The sequence below is a fragment of the Arvicanthis niloticus genome, chromosome 18, assembly GCF_011762505.2.
Source record: "Arvicanthis niloticus isolate mArvNil1 chromosome 18, mArvNil1.pat.X, whole genome shotgun sequence".
NCBI classification, from domain to species: Eukaryota; Metazoa; Chordata; class Mammalia; order Rodentia; family Muridae; genus Arvicanthis; species Arvicanthis niloticus.
The window spans coordinates 16,215,129-16,242,367 of NC_047675.1; positions in this window are offsets into that span (position 1 = coordinate 16,215,129).

Sequence of the window (27,239 nt, forward strand, 5' to 3'; positions counted from 1 at the left end):
CAGAGTGAATTATAGGACAGCCAGGGCTACACAGAGAAATCCAAATCCTGTCTTGAAAAACAAACAAACAAACAAACAAATCAAATAAACAGAAATCACTAGATTGGTTTCTATTTAAGATAATATGAATATATGTATTGCCAAACACATTGTAGGAAGATGTAACAGGGGAAGAACAACTTAGTCACATAGTAACTTCTAAAACAAAGTAGGTCAGTGAACTGAAGCTGCTCCCACAGCTCTCTGGAAGAGCAGTGAGAGTTCTCAACCATGGAGACATCACCTCTATCACCTCCAGTCCCAGAATTTAAAGAGTTCCTGATGAGTTTGTTCCATTGATTTTATTTTGCATGATTTTTAAAACATCACATCTTTCAAATGCACATGTGCAGGATTCTCTTTTAACAGAGTTCCAGGTTGGTCTCTCAGGTTCAGCTTCTTAATTCCATCAGGTTTGGATTTGTGGTCTGGGGTGCAATCTTCCATTTATTTATTTATTTAGTCTGAAAAGCCTAAGTTTAAAAAGTCTGAAAAGAAAAACCATTTTCTGTAGGTCCACAAGTTATGTCTGCTCCTTCTAGTCGCTTCCTCGGTTTTTCAGCCTAAGCTGATTGATCGGCTTCATGCTGTATCATACTCAGAAATAATTTTTTCTTGTATATTTTTTCTTGGCCATTCTCACATATTTTCTTTTAAAAGTGAATTTTAGTATTAGCCTGTCCACTTACACACACACACACACACACACACACACACACACACACACACGTCTTGAGCGGGTAGTGACTGGGGTGACATTGAATTTATAGCTTCATTCAAGGGCATCTGACATCTTTACAATATTGAGTGTTTCCATCCAGGCCCGTGGTCACACCTTTCATTTGCTCAGGCCTTCTTTTATGTCCCTTCGTAAAGTTTTATGATTTTCCTCATGTAGCTCCTGAACATTTCTCCATAGGTTTATTCCTAGGTATTTTATGTATCTTTTTGTCCTCGTTATTGTTTTCACTGTGAAGGATTCCTGGGATTGAACTTACATCATGACATGATCCTTAGCCTGAAATGGAAAAAAAAAAATCTCCAACTTGCTTGTTGCTGAGTCTCCTGTCCTTTTCCTGTAGATCAAAGGCAAAAATGGGTTCACTTTTTCTAGGGTGCAGTCCTTGGGCCTGACCTGACTACCCCAGCCTACAGTTTGGGTACAGGGGCGGTGTCCGTGGTACCAGTGAAAATTGACCTGCACAGACTCTTGATTTTTCTGCTAATTGCTCTGCCCGCTGCCCCACTGAACACAAGGCAGCTTTGGCCATCTCTGCTTTCTCAGTTGTTCTGGTCATGGTCAAGCCAACTCAACCTCATGTATTTCTTATCTTCCAGGAACCGTGGACAAAGCGTCTTTGGTTACCCAGTGTAGGTATGGATTCAATTTTCCTTTTCAAACATGGCTTTCCTTTGGAGAAATTTGAAGCAGCACTGATGGATGGGCATGCTTCTGTTGTATTATTGATCTAATTCATTTTCCTGCTAATTCTAGGGTGTAAGACATGTTTCTATGGAGATGCAGGGGCCAGCAAGGAAGAGAGAAGTATAAGGTGCAGGAAACATGTACCAGTGGAGAAATATGAGGGGTTAAAGCTCAAGGCTGAAAGATAGCTCTAGCTCTGGGTGGACTAGGGGAGAGGCCAAGGCAGGCAACAGATGTGGACGGTCTTGCAGGTTTGGCTGTGGACAATAAGCATGTCCCCAGCACTCTACTCCTTCTGTGTTGTATTAGTCAGGGTTCTCTGGAGATTTGACTAATAGGACATAAAGGGATGAGAGAGGATGCTACTGATTACAGCAGCTGAGAACTTTCATGACAGGTGACCCTGCATCCTGAGACTCAGATCTCTGGGTCACTGACCCGAGGCTGGGGTGCTGTAAGTACTTCACTGTGAATGGCGTGGAAGGGAGGATACTGGAAATGTGTGTGTGTGTGTTTGTGTGTGTACACTGTTGTGTATCTGGTTGGGTACTTCCAGACACTTCATTCCTTCCTAGTTATAGGAAAACACCATAGTGCTAGCTAGCATCGAGACAGAGAAAAATTGTCTTAGGGGACTATGTTGCCCTCTGGGTAGATAGTGAAGACCTTTCTTCCATCACTTTGGGGCCCTTCTTCCAGAGTCTTTGCATTTTCTTAGTCTCCATTTCTCTGCCTTCAGGTTTGGGTGGCAGTCATCTACGTGGGTTCGATCAGAGACTCAGATTCCTGAGTCTGGAAGGGACAAGGTGGTTTTCCTATTGCTAATTTAGGCTATCCTTCTGTCCCCAGGACATCCAGCTTCTACCTGGAAACCTCTTGGAGCCAGGTTTCCCCAATGCACCAGCTGAGTTCATTCTACCATAAGCAGAAAGCCATGTTCCTTGTCAGTTGCATGACCAGCATTTTCTGGGGACACATATACCTTCACCCAGTGGGTGAGCCAGACAACCACACCTCCTCTTATCCCTGACAAATAGAGAGGCTGGTTGGGGTGTTCAGGCTTGGCCTGAGGTACTCATCTCAGCAGGTCAAAAGTCTACCTTGGCATTGGAAACCTTTTCTTTGCCAATGCCATATTCCAGAATTGATTTCCCAGTGGTCCCTGAACATTGCTGACTGAGTTTGCTCAGCTCCTAGAGAGCAGGGGCTGTTCAAATAGAAGTTGGTGTGTTCACCAAGGGAAGCACTGTGAGTGGACCCGTCTGCAGTTCCAGCTGCCTGGGCTGTGTCTGCAGTTTGTTTGCACCCTTCTCATCCACGATGGAGATGGAATGCTTCAGAGGATCTCAAGCAGAAAACAGACTCAGGAGACTCTGGTCCTGGAGGGAGCATGGTGGAGAACTTCAAAATGTGGCTTACCCCCAAACCCCCCAAAATCCCTCTTTTCCCCTTATTTAATTTTTTCCCCAGAAAACCGTGTGATTTTATATGCTTTTCTCTGCATGTATTAAACAAATTGCACAGCTGAATAGCGTTCTTAAAACCTGGACATTCACCAAAAAGAAGTTTGCCAGCACAGACAATTAAGCTTTCTTCTTTGAACAATGCCGTGACTGACTGGCACATTTGAAATTCGAGCGTGTTTTTTTATTCCACTGTTCATCCTTCAAGCTGATAAACAGCAACAATGGGAAACAGCTGGGACAGGAAAACATTTGAGTTTGTATTTTCAAAGCAAGCGAAAGAAACCCGACAGTGTGGGCCAGATCCCGTCTTCCGCCTGAGGGCCAGCCGGCATTTGGGGAGGGAAAAAAAATACTATACATATTTCTAATCAAACATTACATATTTATTAATGTGCAGCTGGTGCATTGTATTCCGAGGGTAGCTGAGGGGGTGTCTTTCCTCCACCCCCACGCCACCCGCCTCGTTCCTCTAACGTGTCTCGTCTGGTAGGCTGGTATTGTTCTGTAACTGACATTACTTTATAAGAATCCAGAGCTGGGCACATTTAATACGAGTCATAGAGACAGTTGCTCACCGAGAGGCTGTGATGTCGGTGACACTCGAGCCTTCATTTCTGTTTAGGGAGCTGATGGGTTAGCATCAAAGGTGTCTTTAGACAGGTACATCAGCATGCCACATATGGGGAGCTCCCCTCCCCCCAGTGCCTCCATGCCATCCCCGTTTGGCACCCTGGGCCCTTTCTTTGGAGGCCACAGCTCCTACCCTAGCTGTATTCTTCCTAAGCATAGGAGATTTATTTTGATGTGCACTGAGATTAAACTTGCTATGCACTTCATCGGAGCAAGGGCTGGATCTGTTCATTAGGTGGGGAGGCCCACCTTGTCAATTTCCATCGAGCGTTGGAACGAGCGATCACTTTATCATCGTTTGTCAGCAGCCTGACAGGTTCTACTCAGCTCTGACTCCTCCTGGGCCTGCTGTCATAACTTCATCGGCTTTATGGCAGCCGCTGATTTCCCTTTGGTGATTGTCAAATGAATCTACTTTGCCTTAATATTGCTAATACCCTAACTGTAAAAGACCGGAGAGACAAACTGTGAAACACCAGCCATGTAATGTTCCTCCCGTCAAACAGACTCCACCTCTCTGGAAACCGTCATCCCCACCTAGCTTTAAAAATCCACTTATACTAAGCAAGGGAGGGATGGGTCTCTTAGAGCTTTGCAAAATCACAGCCAAGACTTTTGCCTTCCTCAGTCCTGGGAGTCCCCCACAAAAAACTGAGTTTAGAGAAGACTCTAGGCCAGGGGAAGGGGACACATGAGTACTGGAACCATGTGATGGCTTTTAGAGAAGTTAAATCCAGGTTCTTCCTCCCGGCCCCATGCTCCCCAAAAATAAGACTTGGACACAAAATATATCTATGAATGCCATGGTCATACAGCTAGGCTCTTCTCTGACTACATCATAACTCCTATTAACCCATTTATTTTAACCTGCATTCTGCCACATGGCTGGTCACCTGTGTTCAGGTACTATACCTCCATCTCCTTACATCTTCCTGGGCTGATCTTTCTTGCCTGGCTCTATCCCAGAATTCCTTCTGCTCCCCACCCCCCGGATATCCCACCTTCTATCTCCTGCCTAAGCCGTAGGCCATGGGCTTTTCAATTGATAGGTGATGCAACCATACAGCACACAAGAAATTTGCTCTATAGGCTTTCCCATGTGTTTAATGGGAGGAGCCAGTAGGAACTAAAGACTCTCATCTTGGTTCACATTGGGGCAGCCATGGAAATGGGTGAGAGGGCTGGGATGTGATTGCCACCAGCTGGAGCGCTCACAGCTCCGTGTAGGGCAGCCACGGCTCATGGACAGCCAAACGAGAAAGAAGAGCTCTACATTTTCATAGGCAATTGTTCTAATTTCTATAACGGTTATCTCACTTTGGAAAAATAAAATGTCTGCTGGCTCTGTCATTCCTATGACGGCGGCAGTTTATACAGCCAATGTCCTTGGGTGTTTCATACTGGTAGGGCAAGGCTAGGGGCGAGGCATGTCCTGTTTTTTGGTGAGGAGGAGGAAGTAGAGAGGGAAACCAACCCAAGGTCATGCTCTTTGCTGTTCAGGTAACTGACTTCTAGGAGCCTAGAGTTCTTCAGATAGAAGAGCTCGGCCTTCCTGGGAAATACGGCTTGTGCTTGAAGACAGGTCTCCTAGAAACATCCGAAACATGTGTGGGATAGATGTTTGGTGAACGAAACAGTCCAACATAAGGTGTTTTGAAGAAAGGGTTATTTTCCTTTAGCCTTCACTATGTTTCAGTTATTGCTGTCATTCTCTTCCCTCCACCAACATGCTCACACAAACCATCCCCCCCCCACCCGCCATGCTCTCACAAACCAACACTTATATGAAGTTTAACAACTGTCACACTATTCACGTTCCACCCATGGCCCAACATACATTGATGGACCCCTTTTTTTTGGGTCCCCAGCCCCTGATCATCCAATGCCCACCAGCAGTCTCAGGATGCGAAGGAGCTGGGGAGCAGGGTGTCGGGAGGCTGCGGTGAGTACCATAGGTATGAATGATCTGAGTGGGCCTTATCTCTCTTGGGATACCACATGCTTTCACGTGGCTCCTGTGTTATGCACACACTTACCCGTGGGTCAGTTTACATTGGACACACTTCTACGTGACTCGAGCTGCACATGGCTCAGCGTGCACACGAGGACAGAAATTCTGAGATTCAGACATTCCTGTTGGGTGGAGATTTATGGCAGCGTCACCAAATGCCCCTGAATCTACCCAGGTTGAGAAGTGAAGAATGAACCCAGGATCCGAAGCTGCTTCTGCAGCTGGCTGACACACCGGGAGGTGGTAGGCAATGCTCACTGGTCAGCAGAACTATCCCTCGGGGCCCCTCCATCTGTGCATGTGCACTCCATAAGGGAAAAACTGAGCCCGGCTTACAGGTGCACAGAGGAAGGGCTAATTCTCTGCTTTGAGGTTAAGGTCAGCTGCACAGCCCGTCCTGGGCATGTGAATGTGCCTGCGGGAAAGCACAGTTACTGATAGTTACTAACAGTTCAGTTAAAAGTAACTGATAGTTAGTTAGTTCTGCATGTGCCCCATCTACGTGAAGGAAGAAGCCTCCTCCCCTGCAGCTACCCAGGGCAATGCACCCTCTGCTGGTCTGTGCCAGACAGTCAACAGTAGCAGGAGGGAGGGGCAGTCTTGCCTTCCTGAGAGCTCGGATGCAGAGGCACCTAAAGGCTGCTCTCTTAGAGATGAGGGCGGGGAGGGGCTGGGCTGGGGGGGGGGACCCTCACTTCTCTGGGGGAAGCCCTGGCAGTTCAGTCTCATGAAAATGGGGCCTATTATCCTTTTTCCACATGTATATTTTATTCTGGGGGTGCATCGTGGGCCAAGGGGGCAAGTTCTGTTGGATGGGGCAGCTGGCAGGAGGTTCCTGTCTCCCCAACTCGATGCAGGAAGAAGTAAAAGGAGGGGGCCTGTGAGGAGGGAGAAGCATTGGAATAATAATAATGGGAATAATAATACTTGTTCACAGCATGAGGCCAGCGCTTACTCTGCAGACATGCCTGTACCAAGGGACTTCTCATAGTTTCTCCACCTGACAGTGGAGAAAAGAAGTGAAGTGGGTTCAGTCATTAGTTTGGAATGGTTGAGTACTAGAATCTAAACACCGCCTGCCCCTGCCAACCCCCAAAATACCCACCTCCTGTACTTCCAGTTCCGCACCTGGAACCTGCTTTTCTTATTTGTGGGTTCTGAAGGCTGGTGGAAGAGGAGACTCGGGTTACTGGTTTGGCCAGCCTATTGCTGTCAGGCCCCAGAGCCAGAGCTGTTTCTCTTGGGTTTAAGGAGGGGAGAGTCCAGACTTTCCGAGGAGGAAGGAGTTGTACATGGGCCTGAGCCCACTGTCCCTGCTCAAGGTCATCAGCATCACAGCAGGCTCTGCAGGGCCGGAGGCAGAAGCTGGCAGCAGATAAGGGTCTGTTCGGCTGTAGATGTACCTGCATTATCGGAGCTTCCTTAAGTCAGGATGAATATGTAAATCTTTCCCACAGCCTCCTGGATTACAGGCGAGGGGAACTGCCTCCTCCGTAGCAATTCCGAGGGTAAAATTGATTAATATTTGTTTTCAAAATGACATGCAGTGATGTATGAGCCCTTTTACAACTTAAATTAATACTTTAAAGAGATGAATGGTCTCTACAGAGGGTGTTAAGGTTCAAGCCCAGGGAATTTGCATATTTATATTACAGCCAACTGATAGTAATTGTGGGACCAGTCTGTAATGCTGTTCGTTTGTCATTTTCAGCGAGGTTTGCTTCTGCCAGGGACCTCATTAAGTCCCCAAGCCTCAGCCCCTCCTGCTGGTGGGACCGGAGCCTACGGACAGGGCAGGGCGCAGTTCTGCCTGTTGGTCTCCAGGAGTCGGCTCTTACAGGGGAATGGGCTTCTATTTTGTAGGGGCAAACGCCTTGAGACTGTTGGTCTACAAAGTCTTTTCAATGCCCCAGGATCCCAAGGCCTCCTAGTACGTTCAAGGTTAGGCTTCTGGCTAGGGGTAACCTGGGCATGAAAGGTGCAGGCTAGCTCCTTTCTTTGAGAGTTGTCCACAGAAGCAGTTTCAGAGCTGAGAAGAAAAAGCAAACCGTCCATTTGTTAAGCAGGTGATTACTACAGGCAACTGTGGGAACACCTGGAATTATAGGACATTGTAGGCCATTCTTTGGGATTGGCTCACCTTACGTGAGGGTGTTTGTCTTCCATTCTGTGTGTCATTGGCTGAGGGCTGCTCCCTGGGGTGCTAATACTCAGCACCCTGAGACCTACCTTCAAAAGACTCCAAGAGGGTCCCAGGTCTTGCCATAGAGATGGTCCCAGTCTTGCCACGGCCCTTCCCCAAACGGGAGTGTGTGAGGGGAGACTAGCTCTCTTAACCCATGCTTGCACGTACAGATAGATATGGCGGCAGACACGTTTTATTGGTAGATTAGTTTTGCTTTTTCATAGACTAGAAGACTTTCTAGGGCTGAAGAGATGGCTCAGTGGCTAAGAGAACTTATTCCCACAGAAGAACCTAGCAGTTCACAATTATTGATAACCCCCCGTTCTGGGGAATGGGACACTCTCCCGTGAGCCCTGCAGGCACCAAGCATGCAGATGGTAGACAGACAGGCATGTTAGGAAGGTCCTTGAAACAGTCTAAAAATTAAACATTACAAAAAGCAGAAGTTACTTCTCCCATGCATTCTGCCCCACAGCCCACACTTACATACGTGCACATAGAGACGCAGACCCGTCTGGGTTTTCTAGATTACTTGCAAAGTTGGCCCCAGCTCCTTACTTGCTCCTCATCTGCTACAGTGCAATATGACTCTCGGTGTCTCTCGGAGAACTGGAGCCTTATACAGTCTTACTTCTTGAACCTGTGAGTTGCCTTGGTCGGTACTCTGGCTCTCTCCTGGAATTTTGTGTGCCATGGTGATAACCCTAGATTAGCTTGCTGGGGAGGAGCGGACAGCCAGCAGCAGACAGCCAGCAGAGGGGTTCTGGCCAAGGTCCTGCAAGGGAACCAAGTGAGACTAGGGCAGCCATTAGCCACTGTAACAGCTACCTAAGGATGATCCAGGACTCATCGGGCCTGGCTTAGATTAGAACTTCTCATTTGATTTGTAGACTTGCCTACAACAGTAAGTCACTTAGATAAGCCACTGGATTTGGGGCTGTTTGCTACATACCGTTGTGGCAATAGGTAATTGATGAATGACTTCAACTGGGTTGTTTAAATGTAAGCCAGCCCCCAATTAAATGCTTTCTCTTTTATAAGTTGCCTTGGTCATGGTGTTTTGTCATAACAATAGAAATGTAACTAAGACCTGAACACATATCCACGAGTCTATACCAAGCTGTCCCAGACCCCTCTGGGATGTTGAGTTGAGAAGGGATAGCTCTTACCCTGGAAGAGTGTGGAACAAGGCTCAGGGGCAGTGTGCTATGCCCACGCCACCTTCAGGGGTTGGGGTGCTTCCTGCTCAGGGAGAGTAGGGTAGCACTGGAGGCTGGGTGAGGTAGCAGCTTCCATAAGTACTCCGAGATTAAAAAAAAAAAAAAAAAAAAAAAAAAAAAAGAAGATACCTTCCTGCCTGAAAAGTTGGTGGGAAGCAGGAAGAAAAGTCAGAGTGGAACCCTACACCCAAGGTCGTTTTGTAGAAGGGGAAGAAGCTACAACAGGTGACATCTTTCAACATACTCCCAGGATAATCTGGACATGATATGGCTACCCATAAAGGGGAGACCAGTGGGTGAGGGTTGTTCACCTCACCATCAGAGTGACAGGCCCCACTGGCCACTCACATGCAGGAGCAGGACAAAAGGCAGGTGGTGCGTTCTGAGAGGAAATCAGGGAAGTGAGTTTGTGGCTGTGTGAAGTGGCAGGAACTGAACAGTGAGTATCAGAATGGGTCTTGATTGGCCACATCTGTTCTCTTTCTGCAGAGATATACCACTGTCAATGGGGTGCACATGGCCCTTCACCCACATGGCTTCTGGGTGGAAGCACATGGCTCTTTACTCACAGACTTCATGAAACACCTGCGAATAGGTGTTTCTCTTCCTTTCCACCCAGTGTGATGGTCCCAGGCTGGAAAACTGTCACAGACAGAGCTGCTGTCTCATCCTGGGCCCATAGCCAGACTCAGCCACAGACCTGTACAGAAATAAGCGAGCTCACATACTATACAGGGTTAGTGCCAGCAGAGGTGTTTCTGATAGGTATTAATGCATTTTGCTAAATACTTGTGCCTTCCTGCTTGGAAGATTGATGATTGAATGTACCTTCTGCTCCACTGAGCTCCCCAGCTTAAGGTGGGAACAGATAGCTATTGAACCTGTCCCCCCCCCCAAGAAAACCTTATTTGTAGAAACTATAGACTCACTTCCTCACTGAATTATTTAGCTGCAGGAGGAAGATGTCCTCCAGCTGCCCTTCTTTCTGGCATAGTGACCTCTGACTTCCCAGGCAGTGGTTGCTTTCCCTGCTTGTTTACATAACTAATAAGAAGAGTTACTTCCTCCCCTACTTCCAGTGTCAGCCTGCAGATCTGTGGCATAAGCAAAGAGTTGCTTTAAGCCACTGAGATGAGGACTTGTCAGTGCAGCGGCGCCTGGCCCATCCTACCTAGCATGGCGTTATGTGAGTTCAGACAGTTCTATTCTTAATGCTTTTGCTATCATTCCTTGTGCCCATCTTACTCAGAGACTTGTGTGTGAATGTTTCTGGGGATCATACCCAGGAAGCCGTATATGCTAAGCACACCTTTCCACTAAACTACACCCAGCCTCCCAGCCTGCATCCAAAGCCCACATCTAGTGTAATAAAGATTCTCTAATGTACCTCTGATGATTCGTTAGGGCTTCACCTCCCATTTCCCTCCCTTCTCTCGGCATGTGCTTCTGCACGGACGAGTGCAGGTGCATATGCCCGTGTATTCCTGTGAAAGCCAGAGCAAGATGGATGCCTTCTGCTGCTGCTCTGTACTTTAGTCCCTTGAGACAGTCCCTCACCAAATCTGCACCTGGTTGTCTTTTGATTAGGCTGGCAGCCAACAGGCCCCAGAGATCATCTTCCTGTCTCCATCCCCCATCCCAATCCCGGGTTTGGATACAGGTTTGCATAAACAGGACCCACCTAATGTTTCCTATGGGTCTGGGTATCCAAACTCTGGACCTGATGCTTACACAGCACTCTCACCTGCTTTCTCCAGCACAGGTCTTCTGCACTGTAATCCTGAGGTCCCAGATCTGGGACAGCTGCAGGGTTGATGCTGGTTCGATCAATGGCTGTTTAGTGCCATTGGAGAAATCCTAGTTTTGAGTGTCCTTAAGTGGTTTGCTTTTGATTTCAGCATTTGTAATTGCACAAACAATATTGTAGCAACAACCATAAAAATAGAGACAGAAAAAAACCCCTCCAGCTAATTACACTCCCTCTAAAATTAAGGCCGTGTCCATGCTTTCTGCATCTGTCTCCATGAGCGGGGGTAGGGGGGTTTTGCAAGCAGCTTTCAGCCAATGTTTTATATTGTTATTTTCTCTGCTTAAACTGCTCTCAGGAGGACCCATTTCTATTGAATATATGAGACCTTTGCTTTAGAGGCTGTGTAGACTTCAGTTCATGGCCACATGGCTCTAAGCATTTGGACATTAGTGTGTGTTTGTTATTTTGGTTAAAACAGTTATGGGCATCTTTGCCTCATCTATGGGGGTGTCCCCTCTTCTTACTCTTGCCACTTGCAGTAGGGAAGGCTCTCAGACTCTCAGGTGCCCCAGTCGGAACACAGAATTCTGACCTATTTGTCACCCTTCCCCCATGTCTGTGTACAATGAAGAGAACACCACTAGGGAGGCTTGAATGAGATACACCCCCCAAAGTCTCAGGCATTTGAATACTTGTTCCCCAGTTGGTGGTTGTTTGAGATTAGGAGGTGTGGCTTTGCTAGAGGAAGTATGTCACTGGGGGTGACAGGTTTTGAGGTTTCAAAAGACTGGTGCCATTTTGTAAGCTACTGTGGTCATGGTGTTTTGCCACAGTAATAGAAAAGTAAATAAGACTGTCAGGTAAATAGCAGCTTCGGTGGCTGTCTTAGTTAGGGCTACTATTGTGATAAATACTGTGGCCAAAAGCAACTTGGAGAGAAAAGGGTTTATTTTGGCTTACACTTCCATATCACAGCCCATCAATCAAAGGAAGTCAGGTAGGAACTCAAGGCAGGAGCTGACGCAGAGGCCATGGAGGGATGCTGGGATGCAGAGGCCATGGAGGGATGCTGGGATGCAGAGGCCATGGGAGGATGCTGGGACGAAGAGGCCATGGAGAGATGCTGGGATGCAGAGGCCATGGAGGGATGCTGGGATGCAGAGGCCATGGAGGGATGCTGGGATGCAGAGGCCATGGAGGGATGCTGGGACGCAGAGGCCATGGAGGGATGCTGGGACGCAGAGGCCATGGAGGGATGCTGGGACGCAGAGGCCATGGAGGGATGCTGGGATGCAGAGGCCATGGAGGGATGCTGCTTACTGGCTTGCTCCTCATGGCTTGCCCAGCCTGCTTTCTTGCAGCACCAGACCACAGCCCAGGGTTGGCTCCACCCATAATGGGCTATCTCTTTCCACATTAGTGAAGAAAATGCCTTGCTGGCTTGCTCACAGAAAGCGAAGGCATTTTCTCAATGAAGACGCTTTATTCCTGATATGTCTAGGTTTGTGGCAACAGACCATGACCATCAGTCACTAAACAACATAGCTGCAGTAGATCTTGCCATGTGAGATTTGGCCTGAGGCTGTCTCTGTCACTTGTACCCTCTTTGAATGTGGGCTCTGTGTCCTGCCATGGAGCCATTTCAGAAGCAGCCTTGGATTTGCTCTTTCTTGCTCTTCTCTGCTGGGATGGGCACCTGATGTCTCTTTCATCCCATTTCCCTTCACGTCTGCCTTCCTCATTACACAGCAGCACTGGGACATTTGTCTGTGGAGACACGAGCTTTTCAACTTACCATGAAAGTGTTCCTATCTGCATAAATGGCCACTGAACACAGGGACATTGAACACAGAATTGCGGGCTCTGGAACTCATGCTGGTCCTCCCATAGCTGGGTGATGCAAGAGGCCTCTGTGCACCTTGGTCCATGACTGCTTCCGCAGTCTCTGCCATTTGCTCCAGGGGAAAGTGGTACACACATTCTGCTGTAAGTTCAGAGTAGAGTGCATCTCAGAGAGGGGGGTTGTCACAGCACCCAGCACAGGGCTGGCCTAGAGCATGTATTTGATGACTGCTGAATGGATCATGGATGGTTAGAAGAGGGTGGCTAGAGAGAATGGGGGCCCTGCATGAGGTTTTGCCAGTGAGCCTGTGGAAGGGAGGGAGAAGATGAGGAGAGAGTGAGGTTCTGAGGGGAGAGCTCGTTTCAGCTTACTGTGGGGTGTGTGTGTGTGTGTGTGTGTGTGTGTGTGTGTGTGTGTGTATTTTGGTTATAGTTCCACTTGGAATTATATGGAGAAGGTATTCATTCATTCATCTTTTTTTTTTTCATTTTATTCAATGGATATAATTGGATGGCTTATATGGACCTGGCTTTGTGCTAGGCACAAATTCCAGCCCACCTACAGCTACATTCTAGTGTGGAGGTGACAATACCCTGATTGCCTTCTAGTGTGTTGAGTGGCGAGAAGTTGTGTGTGGAAGGGAAATAGGTACCAGTGTGTCTACGCCAAGCCTGCTAGTCTTATTTTTACACTCTGTCAAGAGAACCTCTCTATCACATCAGACCCTTAGACCCACCCTCTTGAGACATTCTGAAGAGGTTTTTAGAGTCAAGGTGTCCCTAGGTTGATGTTCTACAGCCCCACACAGCCTGTTGGCAGTGGTGATCTGCAGTTATGGATGCAGCATCCTCCTCTGACTTTCGAGGAATTTGTGTTAACAACTGCACAACTCCATTTGCCTTCTGATAGGCATCTCCTGATCACATTCAGCATCTTGTCACTGTGAACAAGCATGTGACAAGCACTTGTGGCTTTTCTTTACTAGATGATACATTTCTGGAAGACAGTGCCAATTAGAACCACATAAATCTGAAATGCTTTCCAGGTCGCCCCAGTTAGAACAAGAATGCCCATTTCCCACATCTTCTTGGCAGCCATTACAACTTTTACCAGTCTGAGGGATTAAAAAATGATATCCCATTATTATTCCAATTTGCGTGGCCTAAATTTGAATGTTGTTCATATATGTTTATTGATGTCTTCAATTGGTTCTTCTGCAGACAAATTTAGTCATGTTCTTAGCTCAACAGTAGAACTTCCCAACCCACTGTGTGAATTTCCCTGGGAAGGTGTGAGCAAGTCTTTAGGCACCACAGATAGGGTGCTGCAAGAGGTCAAAGAAACAAGCACACCTAAGTTCAGGAGTAAGTAAGTCCAGGTGAGGAGTGGCTTACAGAAACATGGATGACTCAAAAGCAGATTCTGCCTGGAAAGCCAACCCCAGTGTGAGGAGGACTCATGAAAGCCCGGTCCTGGAGTTCCATGCACTGGCTGCAGGTAGTTCCGTCGGTGAGTACCTCTCTCTCACTCAGGAAATGTGCACTGTTTATATAGCCTTGGGGAAAGGCTTTGTAACTTTGTAGCTTCCCTATCTTGCGAGTTTTATTCCTGAGCCTCGGTACATTAGCCTTCTGAGATTTGGAGCCTCCTTTTTCAGCTCAGGACGGAACGTTTCAACCACGAGGCTGTGGCTAGCTCTACAACCGTGTGTGGTGCCTATCATATAGCCTGCTCTAGCCTTCCTAACGTTTGCCAGCGTCTGTTGCTAGGACATATGTTTATCATGCCCCTGATTCACCAGCTCAGTCGACGAAGTAGATTTTTATTTATAAATGTAAGGCCAAGTGCAGAAAGCTTAAGTAACATTCCCAAGCTGGCAAAGCAGGTGCCTGGTAGAGCTGGCTCAGTGTTGACTCCTGTGCAGGCCAGCCCATGCTTATAACCACTGGGCATTTCGTGTGAGAGGAATGGAAGAGTCTGCTCAGCCTCAGAAACACACTTGCATGGCACAGGAGCCTGGGACAGGGGGAGGAATGAAGGGCTATTCAGTATGGGCTTGTTGGAAAGGGCCGCCCTTACGGGGACCACAGATGCTGGGTCAAAAGTCTCTGAACTCTAAGATACTTGCCCCAGACATAGCATGGAGGCTGCGCATGCTCTCTTCCCACCGTCTGTCCTCAGGCCCGGCAGCCACAGCTTGGAGCCTGGTAGAAGTGGAATGGGGCTGGGTTTCGGTCTTCTGTTCCTGGCGTATTTAACTTATACACATCAGACTTTACTCTTCTAAAAGGCTGAGTAGTATTCGGTTGCATCACTAAGCCCCATTTTAAAAGTCCGTTCAGCGGCCACGGATGCCGGAGTGGCTTCCACCTTGTGGCCACCGTGCTTACTGCAACTGTGCACGAGGTCCCCATTTTCAGTTCTTGGGGGTTTGGACCCAGTTGTAGAATTGTTGGATCATTATGGTAATGCGATGTTTAATATCTCTGGAACCTGCAGGGTGTTTTCCACAGTCGCTAATAAAAGCGTTTTCCAGCAACGCACAAGGGTTCACACTTCACACTCTGTTTTCTGATAACAGCCACGTTAGTGAGTAAGGTATGGTATGTCAAATATGACAGCATAGGCTTTAATGTCTATCATATGACTTGGTGTGATGCCACACGATGTGGTAAAATGTTGAGACTGGACCACCTGGGTCGTCTCAGCTGTTCTCTCAAGGTCGACATCCCGAGGAACTGTTCTGCCATGAGGTACAAGGGAACCATAGATCTAAGGATTGAGGTGAGGAGAACAGGGTAGGTGTTTTCCTGAATGGCTCCAGACTCATCTGTTGCTGAAGCACACATCCGATGGGTGATGCTGGCCTTAGCCGAGCTGGGGACAGTTGCTGGGACACACATGGGGTTTTGTTCCTTTGGGGATTCTTCATGGCAGCCGGAACTCCTCAGGAGCAAAGTGAGCTGGGGCGAGCAGAGGCCTTATTTTAGAGTCATAGAACATCTTTCTCTCAGTGAGCTCCAAGGGAGACTGAGGAGCATATCCCAGCTCTCCCAGCTGATGAGGGAAGCAGACAAGTGACTTAAAGTTCTGGAGCCCAGGGGACTGAAAATACTTTGGAAAATACCAGAGGTGACGGTTAGTGACAATGAGGCCATCGATGGAACTCCTTCCTGAACATTTTTCCACAGTCTCATCTTAATCTCCACAAGCATCCGGCTGGGTGTACAGCCAGTGTTCATATCCACCTGTGCTGATGTGACCTGAGACTTAAGCACACCGCATAGCAAAGCCAGGGGGTGACAGATCTCTGAAGAAGATGTAGTGGGAGCAAGAGTGGGGGGAGTCAGGGGGAAGTGAGCAGGCTGGGTGCTGGGTGTGGCCAGGATGAGCCCCAATGACAACCTTACACACTCCAGCCAGGCTTTGGAAGATGGTCTGGGCCTGCAGCAGTGGTGGTGAGTGGGGGTGCTCTATGTGGAGATCTGGCTGAGTGGTGGGCCTGGTGGGCTGGAGGGGCAGTCCAGATGAAGGCAGAAGGACTGGTGGGTGTGAGGAGAAGCAGTGGGCATGAAGCTAATCTGGGACAGATAATGTTCTGCTAGGACACTGGGGAGCCATGGCAGGTATAAGGACAGGGTTGGCCCTTGTGGTGATTTGAAGATGCTTGCCCCAGGGAGTGGCACTATTAGGAAGTATGGCCTTATTGGATCAGGTGTGGCCTTGTTAGAGGAAGTGTGTCACTGGGGGAGGGGGGAATGGGATCCTCCTCCTAACCATGTGGGAGTCAGTCTTCTCTAGCAGCCTTCAGATGAAGATGTTCCTCCGTTCCTCCTGCACCATGCCTGCCTGGATGCTGCCATGTTCCTGCCTTGATGATAATGGACTGAACCTCTGAAGCTGTAAGCCAGCCCCAATTAAATGTTGTCCTTATAAGAGTTGCCTTGGTCATGGTGTCTCTTCATGGCAGTAAAATCCCAAGACAGTCCCAAAGTGCTTTTCTTTCCTGAGGGGAGGGGTTTTCAGGGTAGGAGGCAGCAGCTGAGATTCATACCCGGCAGGTCTATAGTTATAATTTTACTCTGTCCATGTTCCTCTGTCCTATAGGGTCCAGAAAACCCATGGTCTGCTTGAGATATGGCTCCCATAGCTACAGGTGAGTTTCAGCTAGGCTTCTGTTCTCCATGCCTTGGACTCTCCCTCCATGGCCTTCATTCTGACTGAATCTTACCTTCTTGAGACCCTGGGCTCGGGCTGGAGAGGTAGCTCGGCGGTTAAGAGCATTGACTGCTCTTCCGGAAGACCTGAGTTCAATTCCCAGCAACAACATGGTGGTTCACAACCACCTGTAATGGGATCTGATGCCCTCTTCTGGTGTGTCTGGAGATAGCTACAGTGTATTCATATAAATTAAATAAATAAATCTTTAAAAAAAAGAAGATCCTGGGCTCAGGAATTGGCTTTTAGTTACATGTTTCTTGTGGTCTCCCTCTCTTTCTTGGGGGCTGCTTTTTCTACAATATACATGGGGCATTTGATCATTCAAAGAGTTGCCTCATCAGAAGATGTCCAGGGTAGACTATGGAAGTCTTCTACTGCCTGACAGTGATTGGTCAGAGGTACACATGATTAAAGGGCTGCCTGGAGTATTTTTGTAGGGTTTTCTAGAGAGGCTGAAGAGTGGAGAGTATTTGGAAGTCAGTGGCTGTAAGTCATGTGATTTGAATGTAAGCTGTCCCCCAAAGGCTCATACGTTTGGATACTTAGACCTCAGATGGTGGTGATTTTGGGGAAAGTCATGGAGCCATTAGAAGGTGAAGCTTCTGTGGAGGGAGTGAATGACTCCGGGTGGGAGCCTTGAGTTTCTGTGACCTGGTCCCTTTTTTCTGTCTGCTTTTGCTTTCTGACTCTGGGCCTGATGCAACCAACCAGTTCATGCTGACCCTCCTTCCTTCTCTACCGTGATAGATTGTACCCCTAGACCCCCAAACCAATCCTTCCTCAATCTAGTAACTTCTTGTCAGGTATTTGTTCATATCAGCAGGAAGAGCAGCCAGCATCAGGACCGCAGAGGCCATGCTTTTTGTGAATGCGACTGACAGACTGAGGCAAACCAGAGAGCAACGGAACAGTCACAACTGAGATATCTGTATCTACCCATGCCTGAAGGTGGTGCAAAGCTCTCATTTAAGCAAGGCAAAGGGCACTCTCTGCATTGGGCCAATGTCAGCCCAGAGTCTTGATGGCCCTAGGCCATATTTGGTCCTTCTCCATCCACTGTCCATGGTCTCTGTCCCTCCATTTTCTAATCAAACACTTTTCCATGTCTCAATCCTTCACTTGGGTGCAAGCTTTTCATTTTCTTCCTTCTGGTGGCCACAGAGTATGAGAGGGGCTGAGGGAAGAGTGGGCCGAAGAGTGTCATGCAAGGCCACAGAGCCTGAGGACCAAGGATCCAACTGAAGCACCCAAGAGCCAGCCCAGACCCCACTGGCCTACTCATTGTAAAGAAGGGAAAAGAGACACAGAGCTGAGTGATTTGCTCAAGCCGCGCAGGAAGTGTTTGAGCTGAATCTCAGTCTGAGTCCCCTCTGTAAAATCCACCATCAGTAAGCCTGTACACAAAACCTCGCCTGTCAGAAGAGAAGGACCATCTGTGACGAAGAGTTGGCTCCAGAAAACGGAGACCTGGCCCTTGCTCTGCAGTAGAGTAGTGATGTGGGGTTGCATGCACAAGTGTGAATACACACATACATGCTTGCCCCAACCCCAACCCCTCTCAGTCTTCATCCTGACCCTTTTTTTTTTGCTGAGGTCAGATAAGAGGTGACTAAAACATTCTAGGTGATGGGGTTGGATGCATTAGATGAATCAGGCACATAAACAAAGGCTCTTTAATAATTTGTTTTCTTAAAGAAGAAGAAGAAGAAGAAGAAGCTATGTGGCTCCTGCTGCAACCCAGAGCTATTCCCCAGAGACCACAGGCTCACTTCAGCCCAATAGCTCCTGACCACTCCCCATCTCCCAGTAATGTGTGTCCGGTGCCAGGACTTGCCAATTTATCACTTTGAGTGGTGGCTTGCCGCTGGGATCAATGAGGACTTAGCCCTGGCTCCCACCTTCTTCATACATCTCTACCAGGGCTTTCTGTGGCTACTGAAGGTTTGTGTTTTTTAACTCTGAAGTTGCTAGATGCATCTCCCACAGTGCCAAGATCTTCTTTTGCCCATGGTCCCGCAAATATATCCAGGGACTAGCCTGTTACCATGGTCACAAGGCCCAGGAAGCTCTCATCCATTGCTATTCCTTTTCTGATGCTCTGCCGTGGCGTGCAATACTCACCTATGGCTTCCTTTTTCCTTTTCACTACATTTCACTGTATAACTCAAGCTGGTTTCCTGCTCATGAAGATCCTCCTGCCTCGGCCTCCTGGGATTGCAGGTCTGTGTGACTAGGCCAGCCTAGACTGTGGCTTTCCTGTCCTGTGGCTCCTGGAGTCCCAGAGGTCCTGTCTCTACTTTGTCATCACCATTTGCAAGTAAAAAGAGTTTTTAGCTTCTGGCTAAATAGTAAGTTATCTGTATATCATCTGTCTTAACTGTGTTATTATTGTAAAAGGAAAATTAATCAGGGTACAGGCCTGTCTGTCACACCAGTTCTTAGGATGCACAGCAGGATAATCAAGAGTTCAAAGCCATCTTTGGCTACACGAGTCAGCTGGGCTATGTACAACCCTGTCTCAAAACAAAACAGCAAAGCAAACAGAGGGGGAGGGACAGCATAAGCAGAACCAAAATACACCCACGACAAGTGTCAACAGCTAAGATCCAGGCAGCTTGGCAGTCTGCAGACACTTGGCTCCCTCCCCTATACCTTGAAAGTCTGAACAATGAGGCCTTTTGTGGGTTGGTCTCTTCTGCTGGGCCCTCTGAGTCACTGCATATTTTTGTGTGTGCAGTAACAAATGGTGTGACTCATTCTCCCACTTGGGGGCATTTGGGGACTTGTTCTGTTTTACTTACAATTGCAGGGGGAAAATCAGATATTAAAGAGGTGATTAAAAAAAATACAGCAAAGTCATAGAGTCCACCTCTGCGTGTTCCAGGCTGGTGGTGGGAAGAGTGCAGGTCTGAGGTCACTGCCAAGGGCTCCTGGGGGTGGAGCTCCGGGTTCAAGGTGGGATAAGTTTGACCCATTTTTGCTAAGGTCAAATAAGAGGGAGGTTAAACTTCTAAGAAATCCCATGTCAAAGGCAGAGACAGTAGACTTCTTACCCAAACCTGAGAGTCCTCTAGGCCCCAGGAAGAGGTGACATGGTCCTGTTGTTATGTGTCCCCGACCCCCTACTCCTCATCAAGCTGTTTCCTCGTGGTTCTCCAGCTAGACTACCATGTTGGTGTCCAGGAAAGAGGTGTGTGTAGACTTTCTCTTTACTCATATGGACTATGGCTTCCAGCCTGCTTTCCTTCCGTGGCAGGGTCTCCAGGAGTTTGAGGCTGAACAGGACTGATAATAACGATGAAAGTGAGCTGCACCTGGAAGGCTCTGGAGAGGTGCCTACATGTTATAAGGCTGGTCTCTAGTCAGAAGTGGGCACCTCCTTCCTTCATCCGTGTGTTTCTATGGTTCTGCGGTCTCCATGCCACACGCCTTGGGCAAGTCAATTCCGCACCGTGGGCCCAGGGCTCTGCAGCCGTGCCCTGGATCTAGCCCTTTAGCAGAAGCCATTTTCAGCCCCGATTCTGTGCCTCTGGGACCAGGTCTTCTGGAGGCTCCGGGCCTTGGAGGCCGGGATCCCAGCTCCAAGCTTGCAGGGCAGTGCTGGTGCGGGCGTGGCCAGGTACTGGGGCTTCATGAAATTGCATTCGGAGCACGTGTCTCCTCTCGGAGCTGCGGGGCCTGTCTCTTTCTATTAGTTTAACAAGCCCTGGTATTAATGAGATTGCTCTATAATTGAACCTTTTCACGGGTCCCTCGGTAATGAAATTATGCTAATTTGCATTCAGCACCACTAGGCATCCATCACGCGGGATCAGCCAGGAGCGGCCGGTGAGGCGGCGTGAATGCACCGCTAATTATCACCGAAATGAACAAACCCGGCAGGATTATGATTTCATCTTTTGCCCTTCTCACCACTGGCTCCGCCCCGTCTACATTCGTCTTTTCATGCATAGGGTTGTTGGTGGGGTGGGAGCAGGAAGCTGCTGTCATTGGCTGAGTGGCAGCAGAGCCTGGTACCTCTGCAAGCACCTGCAGGCTGGGTGCTGCTGCAACTAGCCAATTTGAGTGGGCAGCGTGGGAGCCTATTACCTACCTCTGAACTTGCAGGCTGGTGTGTGTGTGTGTGTGTGTGTGTGTGTGTGTGTGTGTTTGTGTGTGTTCACTCCCTCTCTGGGCTGAGGGTGGCGGTGTGTGTCTAATGAATGTCCGAGTCTTCGTGCAAGGCTCTAAGCCCGAGTGCTTGCCTGTTGGACACCTCAACAGTTAATCTGTACCTCTGGTAGTGTGAAGATGTAACCAATTCATTTGTACCTCTTGTTGAGCGACTATGTGTGTGCTTGCATGTGGGGTTTATGGCTTTGCCACTGTCATATAACTGAAGTGTGAGGGTTTGTATTCTTCAGATTGTCAAACTGCCTCATCACTGTTATAGGCTGGGGAGTGTTCTGCTACCCTGGCTGCCCAGTGGCTGGAGAATGGTGGCTTCTGATAGCTGCCACATTCAGGGAGCCACTATGAAACTGTAGGATCACCACAGCAGCGGGACAGCTAGAGGGCTCCCTCCTCCCATTGCTGGATCCTCAAGGGTTCTACCCAGCTCTTGGTGAGACAAATACAGTTGAGTCTACTTTTCTGGCTAGATCTGCACTATGAGGGCTTGGAAGGGATTCATTTGACTTAGGGTAAATAATAAAAAATATTCTATGCTAAGCTGAGCGTTTGCAGTGAGTCATGGCTCCTTACCTGGAACAACATTTGCTGGTACCTCTTCATATCAGACTTATGGGATGCTCATGGGTTAGTGTTGTGGAACAAGGCCAGTGAAGTCTTCTCAGTAGCCACTGGAGCAGAGATGAAGCTCCTAGTTAGTACATGGGCCACCCTTGCCACTGGTCAGACAGGCTTAACATGTCCACCTTCTGTATCTTCTGTTCCTCCAGCTATGAACCAGGAGTATGAGAGATACCGGCCAGTGAGCTTTCTGGGATGTTTGCACAAGAGCATGGGCTTCCAGGCTTCTGAGAGCTTGCATCAGTGAGGTTGACTATAGCTCTCGTGGATAAAAGAATGTGTTTTATACACACACACTTTTCTGAGCCTGTTACACTGGATGGAACATACGTGATAATCTATGTTATGACATATTTGGGTGGGGGTGAAAATGGAGTCAGTAATGTATAAATGTACAACAGCTGGCTTGGTGAAAAAAAATGTTGTCTGTGTATACCACAAAATTAATTATGTGACTTGCAAATGCGAAAGGATATAGCAGTTTATGCCTAGCCAGTGCTTTTTGTAAGTTCCCTACAGTCCACTGGTTCTCCCAACATGCTTGCTGGTTTTCGTCACTTTCTGTCCCACAGAAAGGCTGTGGTGGCAGCTGATGAACGGTACAGGTCTGAAGTTTACTGGTGCTTTATTCTCATAAACGAAGGTCATGGAAGCAAAACAACTTAAATATGTGTCAGAACTTCGTCTGCTCTCAGTGGTGTGAGGGGCCTTCTTGTTGAATGAGAAATGGTTTTTGAATATTGGGACAATATCTTCTGAGTGCTTTGCTCTCTCTGTTTAGCCATATGACAGCTTCAGATGTCACACACTTAAGTTTAAGAGGCATTGCTAATATTTTCTATGAGTTTATTTTTAAAGTCTAGACAATCAACCAAACAATAAGTCAAGTCTTGCTGTGTGACTCTGGTTGGCATTTATGGTGTATACTTCTATGACAGTTGATTTTAAACTGAGAACATTGTACCATTGAACCTCCAGTTGGTCAGCGACTTAAAGCAGCATCCAAGTCCATGATGATGTGACAGTTCCACCTGAGGCTTCCTTCACAGGCTCACAGTTTGGATGCTACCTCTACAGCACTAGAATGCTACCTTGAATGCTATGGACCTTTAAGAGGTGGAGCCTGGCTGGTGGGCGTGGCTCTCAGGGGCTGGCCTTGGAAGGGTACACCCATCCTTGGTTCCACTCACCTTTTCTCTGCTTTGTATCTGCCACCATGTGAGACATCTCCGCCACATATTCCTGCTTTCATGGATAAAACTGCCAGTGATGGACCAAATCGTAACGCAGTTGTTCTCAACCTTCCTAATGCTGTGACCCTCATGTTGTGATAAGCCCCAATCATAAAATTATTTCCTTGCTACTTTATAACTGTAAGTTTGACACCATTAGGAATTGTAATGTAAATATCTAATATGGGACCGGGTTGCAACCCACAGGTTGAGAACTACTGCATGTGAAGTAAAATAAACCCTTACTTGGTCCTGTGTTTTGTCTCAGGGGTAAGAAAAGTAGCTAACACACAGTTCTGACCACAAAGGTGTTCTAGGTTAGTGACAGCAAGGGCACAGATAATAGCATGTAATTAGGAAGTGATGAGCTATGCACTATGGGGATTATTGTTTGTTTTTAATATAATCAATTTAACCATAGATTTGTATCATTTAACTTTTAATAGAGAGCAATTAGGGACCACTAGTGTTTTCTCAGTAAACTTAACAGATGGGGGTTTGCAAGCTGGACGAAGCTATCCATAGCACACAGATGGAGTAACGAAAAAGAATACAGGACCTGGTATGCTTCGGTCACTCGTATAAATCAGTAAGCACTCTCACTCATTCATACTGGTAGTGGTGCCGAAACTCCTTCAGTAGGACTAGTCAGGCTGCTTCTGACCCATCACTTCTGAAACAGGTCACAATTCATCACCATCACCGTGTCCCAGGCGTTTGAGCTGGAGAGGGGCACGGAAGCTGGAATGCTGTTTGTTTTGGGAACTGAGCATGGTCTGGAATAGCCTTGCAAAGGGTGGTGTAAGTTATGCAAGCTTCTATCTTGAGTGTGGGAGGGGCCTGACATTGAAGTGAAATGTCAAACACTGGAGCATACAAATCTCAAACTGGCAATTTGATGAGTTTAACAAGTGTCCCCCTGATGCCCCACAGGACAGTTGGTGGAGAGTTTCCTGATCGTCTCTTCCAGTTCACCCCTGCATGTACCATGGGCAATCGGCGTTCTCTTACCTATCAGTTCGGAGCCATTTGCCTCTTAGTGTCACAATGATATCATGTGTGGGCAATCTCGTGTGTTTGGCATTCTTTGCTGACATGTTGGCAAGTAAGGTCCATATTTACTACAGATTGATAGATTATTCATTTTACTTTCAGGCATGCCATAATGTGTTATGAATATATGAGAGGTTTCCACTCAGGGCTATTATAATTTTTAGGAGCACAAGTATGTAGAGGCTTGCATCTGGGTTTGTGGGACAGTGGTCTCCTGAAGGTACTTTTACTGCAGTCATCTCTCTAGAATGTTAGTCCTGATGGATAAAAGGTTGTTACAGCTTCATGAAGGAAAACCTCCCCGTAGAGGAGCTTTGCTTGGGGAGTCACAGCCTCTCTGGAGGGCCAGCTATGGTGGGGAAGAGAAAGCCTTCTAGTCAGGACAGGAGCTTCCTCAGGAGACAGGAATTGTAGCTTTTCTTGGGTCTGTGGTGTGTGTGGTATGTGTGCATGTATATAGTGTATGTGTGTGTGATATGTGTACTGTGTGTGGTGTGTGTCATAAATGTGTGTGTGGTATGTATATGTGTGTTGTGTGTGTGCGTATGTGTCTGTGTTGTGTATGGTATGAGTATGTGTGTGGTGTGTGTAGTGTATGTGTGGTATGTATGGTGTATGTGTACTGTATGTGTCATGTGTATGTGTGTGTTGTGTGTTTACATGTGTATGATGTATGTGTGGTGTGTGTACGTGTGTGTTATGTGTGTATGGTATGTATATGTATGGTATGTAGGGTATGTGTGTGTGGTATGAGTATGTGTATGTATGTGTTGTGTGTGTATGATGTGTGTGTTGTATATGGTATGTGTATGTGTGTGTTGTGTGTGGTGTATGCGGGATGTGTGTATATGTGTGTGGTATGTGTGGTATGCATGGTGGTGTATGTGTACTGTGTGTGTGATGTGTATGTGTGTTGTATGTGGTATGTGTGTTGTGTGTGGTATGTGTGTATGATGTGTGTGTGTTGTATATGGTATGTGTATGTGTGTGTTGTGTGTGGTGTATGTGGGGTGTGTGTATGTGTGTCTGGTATGTGTGGTATGCGTGGTGCTGTATGTGTACTGTGTGTGGTATGTGTGTATGGTGTGTGTTGTATGTGCATGTATCTGATATATGTGTGATGTGCGCACTGTGTATGTGTATGTGTGTGTGCACACGTGCACACATTGAGCATGAAGCTCCAATGGGCAGGAAAACTGCAAATCTGTAGAAGACTTGCTAATCAATGCTCTGTCTAGAGAACGCTGCAGGGCTTTGTGGCTTGTCTGGGGAGCGGGGCAGCTAGAGAGGCTGTAATCTGACATTAGTTTGTAGTCCCATCAACACGAGGCTTCTGCCAATGTTTGATGATGCCTTTTTAATGTCAGCTAGTACAATGGGGACGCACAACCATCTATCTCAGTTGTGGTTTGTATTTGTGGTTTTAAAGTTTGGTCTGAAGATTAGTGCTGTTGAGCACAGTTTTTGTTTGTTTTCTGTGTGTGTGTGTTTGTGTGTGTGTGTGTACGCAGGCAGTCCAGGTGTGTTGTTCTACTATGTTCAGCCATGTTTTGGCACCTGCTTTTTATTGGGTTGTTTGTATCTTTGTATCTTTATTGTTGAATTGTTGATGGCCCTCTTTATATAACAATTATGAGTTTTTTGTCAAGACTAAGTTTACAGTACTGCCTTCAGTCCATGAGTAATGCTGTCTTTTGAGGAGCAGATTTTGACATTTTAGTATAGTCCCTTCCTCCTTCCCTTCCTCCATCCCTCCTTCTTTCCCTCCCTTTCTCTCTTCCCTTTCTTTCTCTCTTCCTTCCTTCCATCTTTTCCTCTTTCTTTCTTTCTTTCTTTCTTTCTTTCTTTCTTTCTTTCTTTCTTTTTCTCTCTTCCCCCTTCTCTTATCCTCCCTCCCTTCTTCCCTCCCTCCCTCCCTCCCTCTTTCCCTCCCTCCTTCCCTCCTTCCTTTCCCTCCCTCCCTCCTTCTTTTCCTTCCCTTCCTTCCCTTCCTTCCTTTCTTCCTTTCTCTTTTCTGATATGCTGTTGCTGACCTCAAATAGAGATCTCCTCCTACATGTTTGTGGTGGTTTGAATGAGACTGTTTCCCACAGGCTCATGTTTGAATGAGGTCCCATTGTTAGGAGAAATTTAGGAGGTGTGACTTTGCAAAAGAAGTGTGTCACTGAAGCCCTGGCTTTAAGGTTTCAAATCCTCAAGCTGTTCCCAGTGTACTTTCTCTGATGTATGCTTATGGTTTGAGATAGAAATTGCCACCATGACTGCCCATGCCTACTGCTTCCCCATGATGCTGCTGGATTCTTATCTCTCTGGACCCATAAGTTCAAGCAAGCCCTTCCTTCTCTAAGTCGCTTTCTGTGGTCACCGTGTTTTATTACAATAATAGCAAGGTAACTAAGATGATGCTCTTCTACGTTTGTGTAATCTCACTTTTGCACTGAAGACTTTAGCTTATGGTGTGAGTCAGAGGGTGACTCCCCTCATATATGTGCCTGTTATCACAGCGTATCTCTTTCTTCGCTATATTGTCTTCATGGATCTATGGAGAATCATGTTATTATAAGTGTGTGAGTCCTTTTCTGGGCTCTCTGTTGATCAGTGATCACTTTTCCTATGTCTTTCATTAAGATATGGGTTTGATTACTGAATACTGAAATCAATAATGTGAGTCCTTCAGGGATATTTTTCTCCCTCAAGATTGTTTTGACTAAAGTCTCTTCAGTAGGTGTGATGGCACACACAAGCTGCCCTACCCCTGGGAGCTGAGGCAGGAATTTATCTAGCACTAGCTTAGGCTACATAGGTAGGCCCTGTCTGAAAAAGACAAAATCAACCAATAACTCAAATGTAAAAAGGTTTTTTCGACTTATGTGTATATATATATATATATATATATATATATATATATGTACATTTTTGAGTCAACATGTACATTTACACAAAAATAAATTTTCTGATTGAAATTGTGTTTTATCTTTATATTAATTGGGAAAGAATTTATACTTTGGTAGTATTAGATTTCTGACACATACACATCTATCTCTGTATTAAATCCTGTTTTCCTTCCAAAAATTTGTAGTTTTCAGTGTATAAGCTTTATTTTTGTTATATTTATTTCTAATAATATTCTATTAAAATGAGATGCTTTAAAATTTTTATAATTAGAGTACTTTTTGATAAAAGCATAAATTTAGAAATTATACTGCTATATAAATATATTTATAAAATATTCATTTTAAATATTTATTTTATACTTACAAAATAGAAAGTTTATCTTAAAATTTAAGTACATATAAAACATAAATGTATCTTATACATAATTGCAAAAATATGATTAGTTTTTTCAATTGATTTTTTTTCCTTCGAGACAGG